The sequence below is a fragment of the Anolis sagrei genome, chromosome 2 (assembly GCF_037176765.1).
Source record: "Anolis sagrei isolate rAnoSag1 chromosome 2, rAnoSag1.mat, whole genome shotgun sequence".
Classification (NCBI taxonomy): Eukaryota; Metazoa; Chordata; class Lepidosauria; order Squamata; family Dactyloidae; genus Anolis; species Anolis sagrei.
In genome coordinates this window covers 67,335,021-67,345,672 of record NC_090022.1, presented here as the reverse complement: position 1 = coordinate 67,345,672, position 10,652 = coordinate 67,335,021, and the positions used below count along the sequence as shown (strand labels likewise).

Sequence of the window (10,652 nt, the reverse complement as noted above, 5' to 3'; positions counted from 1 at the left end):
GGAGGGAGGCAGGGAGAAAGTTGGAGAGAGAAAGAAGAGGGAGAGGAAGAAAAGAGGAAAAAAGAAAAGGAAAGAAGGGAGAAAGTTGGAGAGGGAGGGAGAGAGAGAAAGAAAGAAAAAGGAGGAAGGAAGGGAGAAAGTCGGAGAGAGAAAGAAGAGGGAGAGGAAGGAAGAAAAAGAGAGAGAAAAGAGATTAAGGAAGGAAGGAAGGAATGAAGAGAAAGAGAAAGTTGGAGAGGGAGGGAAAGAAAAAGGAGAAAGGGAGAACGCTGGAGAGAGAAAGAAGAGAGAGAGGAAGGAATAGAGAGAGAAAAGAAAAGAAGAAAGGAATGAAGAGAGAAAATTGGAGAGGGGGAGAGAGAGAAAAGGAGGGAGGCAGGGAGAAAGTTGGAGAGAGAGAAAAGAGGGAGAGGAAGGAAAGAGGAAAAAAGAAAAGGAAGGAGGGGAGAAAGCTGGAAAGGGAGGGAGAGAGAGAAAGAAAAAGGAGGAAGGAAGGGAGAAAGTCGGAGAGAGAAAGAAGAGGGAGAGGAAGGAAGAAAAAGAGAGAAAAAAGAGATGAAGGAAGGAAGGAAGGAAGGAAGGGAGAGAGAGAGAAAGTTGGAGAGGGAGGGAGGATGTTGGAGAGAGAAAGAAGAGGGAGAGGAAGGAAGGAAGAGAGAGAGAAAAGAGAAGGAAGGACGGAAGGAATGAAGAGAGAAAATTGGAGCGGGAGGGAGAGAAAGAAAAAGGAGGGAGGCGGGGAGAAAGTTGGAGAGAGAAAGAAGAGGGAGAGGAAGGAAAGAGGAAAAGAGAAAAGGAAGGAAGAGAGGAAAAGTTGGAGAGGGAGAGAAAAAGGAAGGCAGGGAGAAAGTTGGAGAGAGAAAGAAGAGGGAGAGGAAGAAAGAGAGAGAAAAGGGAAGGAAAGAATAAAGAGAGGGAGGGACAAAGAACGAAAGGGGAAAGAGACAGAGAAAACAGGAGAGGGGAAAAGAGAGGGAGAGGAAGGAAGGGAGAGAGAAAATTGGAGAGAGAGGAGGGGAGGAGGGGGAAAGAGAGGAAGAAAGAGAGAGGGGGGAGGGAGGAGAAAGCAAGAGAGAGAGAAAGGAAGAAAGAAAGGCCCTTCCGCCTCCTTCCTCCCGGAGACCGAAGATTGGGAGCCGCCTCCGCAGGTGAGGGCGGGGCGAGGGGTGGGGCAAGGGCTGTGGGCGTGGCCCGAAGAGAGGGAGAGAGGGAGGGAGCCTTTCCTTCTCTCCCTTCCCTCGACGGCACTCACTTCGGCGGAACGGCGCTTTCGGCCTCGGAGCGCCCAGCGAGCGCCTCCTACTCCTTGGCAGCCCAAAGGTAAGCGGATTGGGCCCCTTACCTGCCGGGAGGAGGGCTGGGTTTGGAGAGAAAGATAGAAAGAGAGAGAGAGAGAGAGAGAGAGAGGCGGAGACTTTGCTGGGGAAGAAGGAGACGCTGCCCGCCAAGTCCCTCTTCCTGCTCGGCGGAGTTTCCCCGGCCTTGCACAACTCCGCTGCGTGCCTCTGGGTGCCTCTGGGTCCCATCTGTGCAGCCAGGACTTCCTCCTTTGAAGAGCCTCCTCCTCCTCCTCCTCCATGTTGTCTCTCGAGTCTGCCTTCTTTGGGGCTCCCCCCCCCCTCCTCCTCCTCCCCTCCCTCCTCCCGGGTGCAAAGAAGTCTGTGGGAGCTCGTGGTTCCTCCTTCCCCCCTCCAGCACTCTCCTTCAGGGAGGAACCCAACTGGTTTGCTCAAAGTTCCTTTGGGTGCACTTCGCCTGTCGAAGGAATGCAGGGTGACACAACTGGGACTGCTTTTTACTCAATGCAGTCGAACCCTGGGAGTTATAGTTTTAGTGAGGCAGAGAAGGCTACAGACCTTGCAAATTACCACTCCCATGAATCCCTATCATTGAACCATGGGGTCAAATTGCATTCCTTCTATAGCAGCCATAGGCCAACTTGGGCCCTCCAGGTGTTTTGGACTTCCACTCCCAGCATTCCTAACAGCCTCAGGCCCTTTCCTTTTCACCCTCAGCCGCTAAGCTAAGCGGCTGAGGGTGAAAAGGAAAGGGCCTGAGGCTGTTAGGAATGCTGGGAGTGGAAGTCCAAAACACCTGGAGGGCCCAAGTTGGCCCATGCCCTATTCCACAAGGTAAACACACCCTTTGCCGTAGGCTCTGGGTTGGAAATGTCACCATGCCAAAGCTTGTCTTGCTTTTGCCGCCAAACCTGCAAAGCCCATTCTTCCTATCCATATTTTGCAGGAAGTCTGGTGGAAGAAAGGCCGCATACTTTCAACCGCCAGATGTCAAAAAATGAAAGGCCGCACCTGTCAGTGTAGGAAACACTCAGCCTCTTGTCTGTCTGTTTGCTTGCCCTGTAAACCTGGTTTTCCAGAAAGTTATTGGCCTGGTTAGAATTGTCGAAGGCTTTCATGAGTGGTTGTGTGTTTTCCAGGCTGTATGGCCATGTTCCAGAAGCATTCTCTCCTGATGTTTCACCCACATCTATGGCAGGCATCCTCAGAGGTTGTGTAGACCTCATAACCTCTGAGGATGCCTGTCACAGATGCGGGCGAAACGTCAGGAGATAATGCTGCTGGAACATGGCCATACAGCCTGGAAAACACACAACAATCCACTAGCTAGGATTATTATTATTATTATTATTATTTGCAAAGGCTTTCATGGCTGGAATCACTGCGTTGTTGTAGGTTTTTTCAGGCTATATGGCCATGGTCTAGAGGCATTCTCTCCTGACGTTTCACCTGCATCTATGGCAAGCATCCTCAGAGGTAGTGAGGTCTGTTGGCACTGTCAGGCCATTATATGCTAATCAAGGTGGTCAGTTGAAACATTCATACCTAACTCCAGCAGACAAGAGTCCTTTGGCCTACCCTGGTCATTCCACAGATATATAAACCCTTTTTCCTAGTTCCAGCAGACCGCACTACCTCTGAGGATGCTTGCCATAGATGCAGGTGAAACGTCAGGAGAGAATTCCTCTAGACCATGGCCATATAGCCTGAAAAAACCTACAACAACCCTATTATTATTATTGTTGTTGTTGTTGTTGTTATGTTTGTTTATCCTGCTTTATTATTATTATTTGTTTGTTTATCCCCTGCTCTCTCGCTCTACAAAAGACTTGGAGCTGTTGGAGTGAGTTTGTGAAATATACCATGGGATTTCTCTCTGGGACCTGCCTCCCTATGGTTCCCACCCATCTCATCTTAAAGTGTAGTTTACTCTCTAGTATTAGGTGTGGTTTTTTTCTTTCTCCCTAGGCCACCTTGTCTAGTATTCATAGGCATTTGTTTTAGTTTAGGGTGGATACGTGTTTGCTTTGTCATGCTAATGTATGGCTCGGTTTGTTTGTATGCGTCATACCTCCAGTTTTTTTATAAGTTAGGAATGTTTCGGTTGAGCACTTGCTCTCGTTTGTGACAGCTTGGTGGCAAAAGTATGATAGCTGGGATCCAATGCTGGTTGCGCGACACAGGTCAGAATTAGAGAAGCAAAGACGTTACGTATTTGAGTGTTCGCATACGATATCTGGATAGCCTTAAGCACTATGCTTTGCTGTTTGTTGTTCCCCTTTCTGTCCCCTCTCCCCACTTTTCTGGCGAACTATCTTGCCACGACTCTGTCGCACTTGCGTCTCTCATTCACTGCTCTGTCTCGGCTATCATACTTTTGCCCAGCTTGGTTTTCACTGATGACACTGGTGGGTGGGACAATATAATCTATTCATCATTTTGGAGTCTTAAGGTTTAAACAGGGAATTATATTAGGCCCTATGTCCCAGGATCTGATCCCAGATTTTCTTCTTTAAACTGGATTATGTGAGTCCACACTGCCAGAGAATCTGGGATAAACAGAAAACCTGGTATATAGGGCCTGTCTGGAAGGGCCCTTAGATGTCTTTTTGGTTTTGCTTGGGAAAATGCGTTGTGGTTTTGCAAGCACATCAAACCGTGGTGGCCAGACATTTTGACACAGATGCCGGTTGTCAACTTCAGAGTGTGTAGTAACACCATTGCAGTGTATGCAGAGTACCGTAACTACGTTGCCTGACACAGAGGACTTCCTCTTCCTATACAAACCTCAAAAGTATGCAAAGAAATCTTGTAACACTAATCGGAAGAGGTTGGTACTATAAGCATTTGTGTAGACTGAAGTAGGTTTCGTAGACGGAAGCTTACAAAAGCTCAAGCTGCCAACTTCTTTCAGGGTGCATTGACCCTGTATCATTCATTCAGTTTGGCACCGCTTTAACAGCCATGACTCAATGCTATGCAGTCCTGCTACTTGTAGTTTGATGAATAACCTACACTCTTTGGCAGAGAACTTTAAAGACCCTGTAAAACTATAGCTTCCATGATGTCATAGCATAGAGCTAGGACAGTTACAGTGGGGTTGTTTTTTTATCATGTTAGGAGTGACTTGAGAAACTGCAAGTCACTTCTGGTGTGAGATAATTGGCCATCTGCAAGGATGTTGCCCAAGGGACATCCAGATGTTTTACCATCCTGTGGAAGGCTTCTCTCATATCCCCGCATTGGAAGCTGGAGCTGACAGATGGGAGCTCACCCCGCTCCCTGAATTCGAACCGCTGACCTCTTGGTTAGCAGTCCTGTCTACGCAAGGGTTTAACCCATTGCGCCACTGGGGGCTCCTAGTTGCAGATACTACCAGCTGTTAGGAATTGTGTGAGTTGAAGTCCAAAACACCTGGAGGGCCAAAGTTTGCCCATGCCTGCTATAGATGCACCTTTTCTTTAAAATGTTACAAGATCTCTCTGCATCCTGATCCAAGCATAAGACACTTATGCGGCCATAGGTGTCTTATGTATTACAAGGTCTTTAGCTTTCTCTGACAAAGAGGACTGGTGTTTCACCAAACTACAATTCCCAAGATTCCCTGGCATATTGAGCCACAGCAGTTAAAGGTGTCAGAGTGAATCTCTTCTACAGTGTGGATGCATCTTATGTTTTGGAAGCCTCAAAAGCAACAGTCATACTGCAGGTTGCACCCCACAGTATATTGCTGCCTTCTTTCGGGATGGAATTGCTGCCTTTGAAAAGCATATGGGTGAATTGAGTAATATGTGGCCTCTTTCTGTTACAGTAGCAGTTGTGTTTCTAAATGCAATGGTGAGATATCCAAATGACTGCCTCTCTATGCAGGGGCCATAAAATAATTAGTTCCAGGAATCCTAGCAAGCTGTGCCTTGGAGAACAAATAGGGAGGAGTTTATTGTGGCGCTCCTAAAGATGTGGGAATGCTATGGGTTGATGCAATTTGCTTATCCTTAAATCAGATTGTGAAAACTGTGGAGCCTGTTAATAGGAGAGTGAAGCAAGTCAACTCATTTGCACTTTGGCTGGAATCCTGCACATGTATTGCTAAAAGCAGCTTGGTTTTTATCCCGTAGGACTTACAGCTCATGAAATACAGAGGTTTTTCTATTTCTATATTCAAGTTTGGTGTGATAAGCACATTTTCAGTCATGCTAGCCTTAAATGATGAGACATATCTGAAAATGCATGTTGCTGAGTGTACAGTACATTTTCCTGAGATTAAGTTTCCAAGACAGAATATATGTGCAGTACATGAAAGTCAACGCTTTCAAATTCATGGAGCCATACTTACTTTTTAAAGGATTTGTAATCCATGTATATTTCTGTCTGGTGATACAGCAGTTTTGTTACACGTTTGAAAATGCAGTATAAAGAGAAATATTACCCAGCGTGAATAATGTTAACCTTCAAAAGCAGTTAAATTCTCTTTAATGGAACTAACGTTACTCACCAAGGAGATAGTAAAATAATGATGTTGCTCATCAAACACCAACATGCCCTTTTTTCAGTGATACTCAGACAGGTGGTCCACAGACCAATGCCAATTTGTGGGCGATTGGCTATTGATCTGCAGCAGGCTTTAGGAGCCTGTGCAAATGGGATGATAATCTGGTACAAAGGTTAAAGGAAAAGGTTGTCCCCTGACATTAAGTCAAGTCGTATCTGACTCCAGGGGTTGGTGCTCATCTCCATTTCTAAGCCAAAGAGCCGGCGTTGTCCATAGACACCTCCAAGATCATGTGACCAGCATGACTGCATAGAGTGCTGTTGCCATTCCACCGGAGCAGTACTTAGACTTGCATGTTTTCAAACTGCTAGGTTGGCAAAAGCTGGGACTAACAGTGGGAGCTCACCCCACCCCCCAGGTTCAAACCACCAACCTTCCAATCAGCAAGTTCAGCAGCTTAGCGGTTTAACCCACTGCACCACCATGGCCCCACAATATGGTACAACTTTGGTAAAATTGGAAAAAATTGAATTGCCAAACAACCACGTCAAAGCGTTTGATCAACTTGCTTCCTTTCATAAGCCCCTTTATCTCATAATCTCAGCATTTAAGTGAGCCTAAGTAAGGCAGCTAAAAGGAGTATATGTTGTACCTGTTGAGTATAGAGTTGCCATTATTACAAATAGGGGTATGTTCCTGGCTGTTGGGCTTGAGATTGCATGTAAGTGTAAGAAACCAGTGCCAATATGTAAGGGATTTCATTCATTTACTGAAAACATGTGTGACTCTTTAATCTGCTCTGTAGGATACATTTTTATCATGTTGGAAGCAACTTCAAGTCTCTTCTGGTGTGAGAGAATGGCTGTCTACACAGACGTTGCCCAGGGGATGTCCGGATGTTGGAGGCTTCTCTCATGTCCCTGCATGGGAAGCTGGGGCAGACAGATAGGAGCTGACCCAGTCTCACAGATTTGAACTGCCGACTTTAAGGTCAGCAGTTCAGTGGGCACAAGGGTTTAGGTAGGGTATTCCATAACTATGGTGGCCATGCCAAAAAAAACCTTCGAATGTATTGGAGAATGATTTACAAAGACTTCACCATAAGATTGTAGAACATTGCTAGATTATTTGAAGAAGATTTTAATTCATTTACAGCTTTAAAAATAAGGAGAAGCTTGAATTGGACCCGGCAGTGAACAGGCAGCCCTTCAAAATATTATAGGGGAGCAAAGGTAAATGTATGTGTAAAGTACATAGTTAAGAGCAATTATAGTTGATTAAACTGTCTTTAATTGGCTACTAGCCCTTTGAGCCCCCGGTGGTGCAATAGGTTAAACCCTTGTGCTAGCAGGACTGAAGACCGACAGGTTGGAGGTTTTAATCCGGGGAGAGTGTGGATGAACTCTCTCTGTCAGTTCCAGCTCCCCATGCGAGGACATGAGAGAAGCCTCCCACAAAGATGATAAAACATCAAAACACCGAGGCGTCCCCAGGGCAACGTCTTTGCAGACGGCCAATTCTCTCACCAGAAGTGACTTGCAGTTTCTCAAGTCGTTCCTGACATGAAAAAAACCTATGAGTTTATGGTTCATTTTCCTAATTATTTTATATTTACAGTTGACATACTAGGCTAAAATGCGAATAGCAATATGTTCTTTATTGGGAAATCCCTGTAGAGGAGTGTTGAGACACATAGTGTTGCCAGAAAGGAGGGCAAAATCCCATTGGGCCGGCTGAGTCCTACTGCAGTCATTTTTTATTTACTGAAAAATTGGCACACTTACACAAACTGTTAATCTTCTAAATTTGTTTATTATCAGAATGCCAGTAAAGCTTCTTTAAAATGCTATTAGTATACTATCATATAACCCAAAATGGAATAGTTAACCTGAGCCACCAGGGTGACAATGATTGCAAGACCTCAGTATTCTTATTTTTTTGTTTATGATATTCAAACTTAAAGCTCAGGACATATGTCCTTTCTTACATAATACTGTTACTAGTTCTGACATCTGTTGTTCAATGAACTTTGAAGGCAGCATGTGGGGAAAGGAGAATTGTGCATGTTTTGTCTAAAGAATGTTGATACCCTTTTAAGTTATATATTTAACCTAAACATATCTCTGCTTGTGAACCTTTACTTAACCCTCATTGAAATGGATTTTAACAGTACCTTTCATAAAGTGGCTTACACTGTATTCTTGACAGAATAAAAATACATTTTCCTATAAAGAAACTTTGAATTTTTTTATCATGTCAGAAGCGGCTTGGGAATATACTGCAAGTCGCTTCTATTGTGACAGAATTGGATGTTTGCAAGGATGTTGTCCATTTGATGCCAGGATGTGTTACCATCCTGTGGGAGGCTTCTCTCATATCCCTGCATGGGAAGCTGGGGCTGACAGATGGGAGCTCACCCTGCCTTGTGGATTCAAACTGCTAACCATCAGATCTTCAGGTCAGCAGTTCAGCCATCACAAGGGTTTAACCCATTGGTTTTGAATTTGATTTTGCGTGATTTGAATTTGCGTGATTTTAAATTAATGTTTTAATAATTTAATACTTTAATTACTGTTTTAACTGCAGTTGTTATTTATGAATCTGTATGATGGCATCAAAGGGTTTCTTGTTGTAAGCCACCCTGTGTCCCCCCTCAGGGGTGAGAAGGATGGGATACAAATATGCTAAATAATAATAATAATAATAATGAAATGATGATGATGATGATGATGATGCCATCGTGGCTCCTAAGAAACTTTGCTAGGACATGGGATGTGACACAGAGTGATAGATTGAATATCCCATGCCTAGAATTGTCCAAATTGATAACTGAGATAGTAACACCTTTATTTCTCATGGTTCAATGTACACAAACTTTGTTTCATGCATATTATTAAAATATTGTATAAAATTCCCTTCCGGCTATGTGTCATAAGGAGTATATGAAATGTAAATGAAATTTGTGTTTAGATGTGGGTCTCGTGTCCTTTATGTACATGACATATAAAAGAGGGGTAATCCAAAAAGGGGGGGGGTCCAAAACACTTCTGATCCTGAGCATTTTGGATAAGGGATACTCAACCAGTTTTAGCTTGTAATTCCTTTTGATCTGTAGAAAAGAACTGAAATGGATACATTTTAGCCTTCATCTATCAGTAATTCTCAACCTGTGTGTCCCCAGGTGTTTTGACCTTCAACTCCCAGAAATCCTAACAGCTGGTAAACTGGTTGGGATTTCTGGGAGTTGTAGGCTAAAACACCTGGAGACCCACAGGCTGAGAACCAATGATGTATAGGAATAAAACAACTCCTTTTCTGTCAATTTGGGGTGCTTTCTGATCACAGCATATTTTAGGAAATAAAAAATCCCTCATGATCATACACGTATACCCAAACACAGAAACCAATATGCTCTTGAATTACAGTATTTATTTAGGGTAACTGACCAACATCCTTTGCTGAAAAACAATACTATCACTGTTATTTCCAACAACATAAAAGAGGGTGAGAACATTCATTGTTGTGAAGTGGAAAGACTCTGAAGTAAGAAGGTCTTATGAGATTGCTGAGCGAGAGAGGTTGGAAGAAGAAAGAATAACTCAACTGCAGTGCAATACATACAGACACACGTACTTTGTAGCAGTTAAGTTTTGGGCTGTATGTTGGCAAAACGGTCCAGCACTCACATGAGTTGTAGGGCAGCATGCATTTTCATTTGAAAGTGGGTTCTGGTTGTGTTCTGTTGAGCTTTTTCCAGTGAGCTTCGACTGATAACCAGAAATGACCAGTTCAGTTTATTCAGTAGTGAGTCATAAAAACACTGCTTTGCCAGTGAGATATGAGAGCAATATATAAATGGGCAAGTTAATACATGTAATGATTGACCTGGAAAAGAGTGCTAAGATGTAAATGCATAAACAATAGAAAAGTAAAGTCTAAGACAGAAAGCAGCAGTTTACACAAAAAGAATGAATGTTTTTTCTTCCATTCTTTTTGTGTAAACTGGTGCTCTTTGTCTCAGCCCATACTTTTCTATTGTTTATGCATGTATATTCCTCCTTAATATATGTACATTCTTCCTAAAACATCAACCCGTTCAGACTAGTTAAAATGTACTAGTCTCCCTTAAGTTCAAGGAAGAAAGAAGAGGAAAATTGCAAATGCCTATCTCAAACAGAGGTGCACACAGGTTCAGAGGAAAACCAGGAAAAGCTGCAGAAGAAAGAGACTGGGGAATGCTTAAATGAAAAGCAGTGAAGGTCTGAGAAATACAAACAAATATACCAGTAATTACAAAGCAAAAGCTGAGTCTATTCAGAATTGTTAATGATCCAAGGATCTAGAGCAGGCATGGACAAACTTCGACCCTCCAAGTGTTTTGGACTTCAACTCCCACAGTTCCTAACAGCCTACTAGCTATTAGGAATGGTGGAAGTTGAAGTCCAAAACACATGGGCAGCCGAAGTTTGCCCATGCCTGATCTAGAGTCAGCTTTCACATTTGCAGGTGTTAAGGATGCATATCCTCAATTGAAGTGAAAAACCTGGAAGTTGACTACAGCATCACATTGGAGGACCTGGAGATTCTTAGAGAGGTGTTCCCTCTAGACCTCTCTAGGACCTCCAACATGACTGTAGGAAGCTGACCATAGACAGATCCTGGAGATCCCTAGAGATTTCTACAGAGAACATATTTCATCAAATCCACCAAAGTCAAAACTGCAAATGTAGAAGAATGACTGTAGTTGCCTCACTAAAAATAATTTTAGGGCAGAATAATCCAGAGTTCTCCTGCATGTTTTTTTTTTTTTTGCCATATTCGGATTTATTTTGCAAAACAGTCATTTATGGTGGGCCAGAAGG

General features: G+C 43.6%; 1 protein-coding gene across 2 annotated transcripts in view; it reads left to right on the top strand.

Moving 5' to 3' along the window:
- Positions 1-1,184: 1,184 nt before the first annotated feature.
- PRKCD (protein kinase C delta) overlaps positions 1,185-10,652 on the top strand; it is a 67,057-nt gene continuing 57,589 nt past the window's right edge. Inside the window, exon 1 of one of the 2 annotated variants that reach the window (XM_060765894.2) lies at positions 1,185-1,320. The gene's annotated coding sequence lies outside the window, so the exon portion shown is untranslated. The remainder of the gene's footprint in view (positions 1,321-10,652) is intronic. The other variant, XM_060765893.2, reaches the window with a different exon arrangement.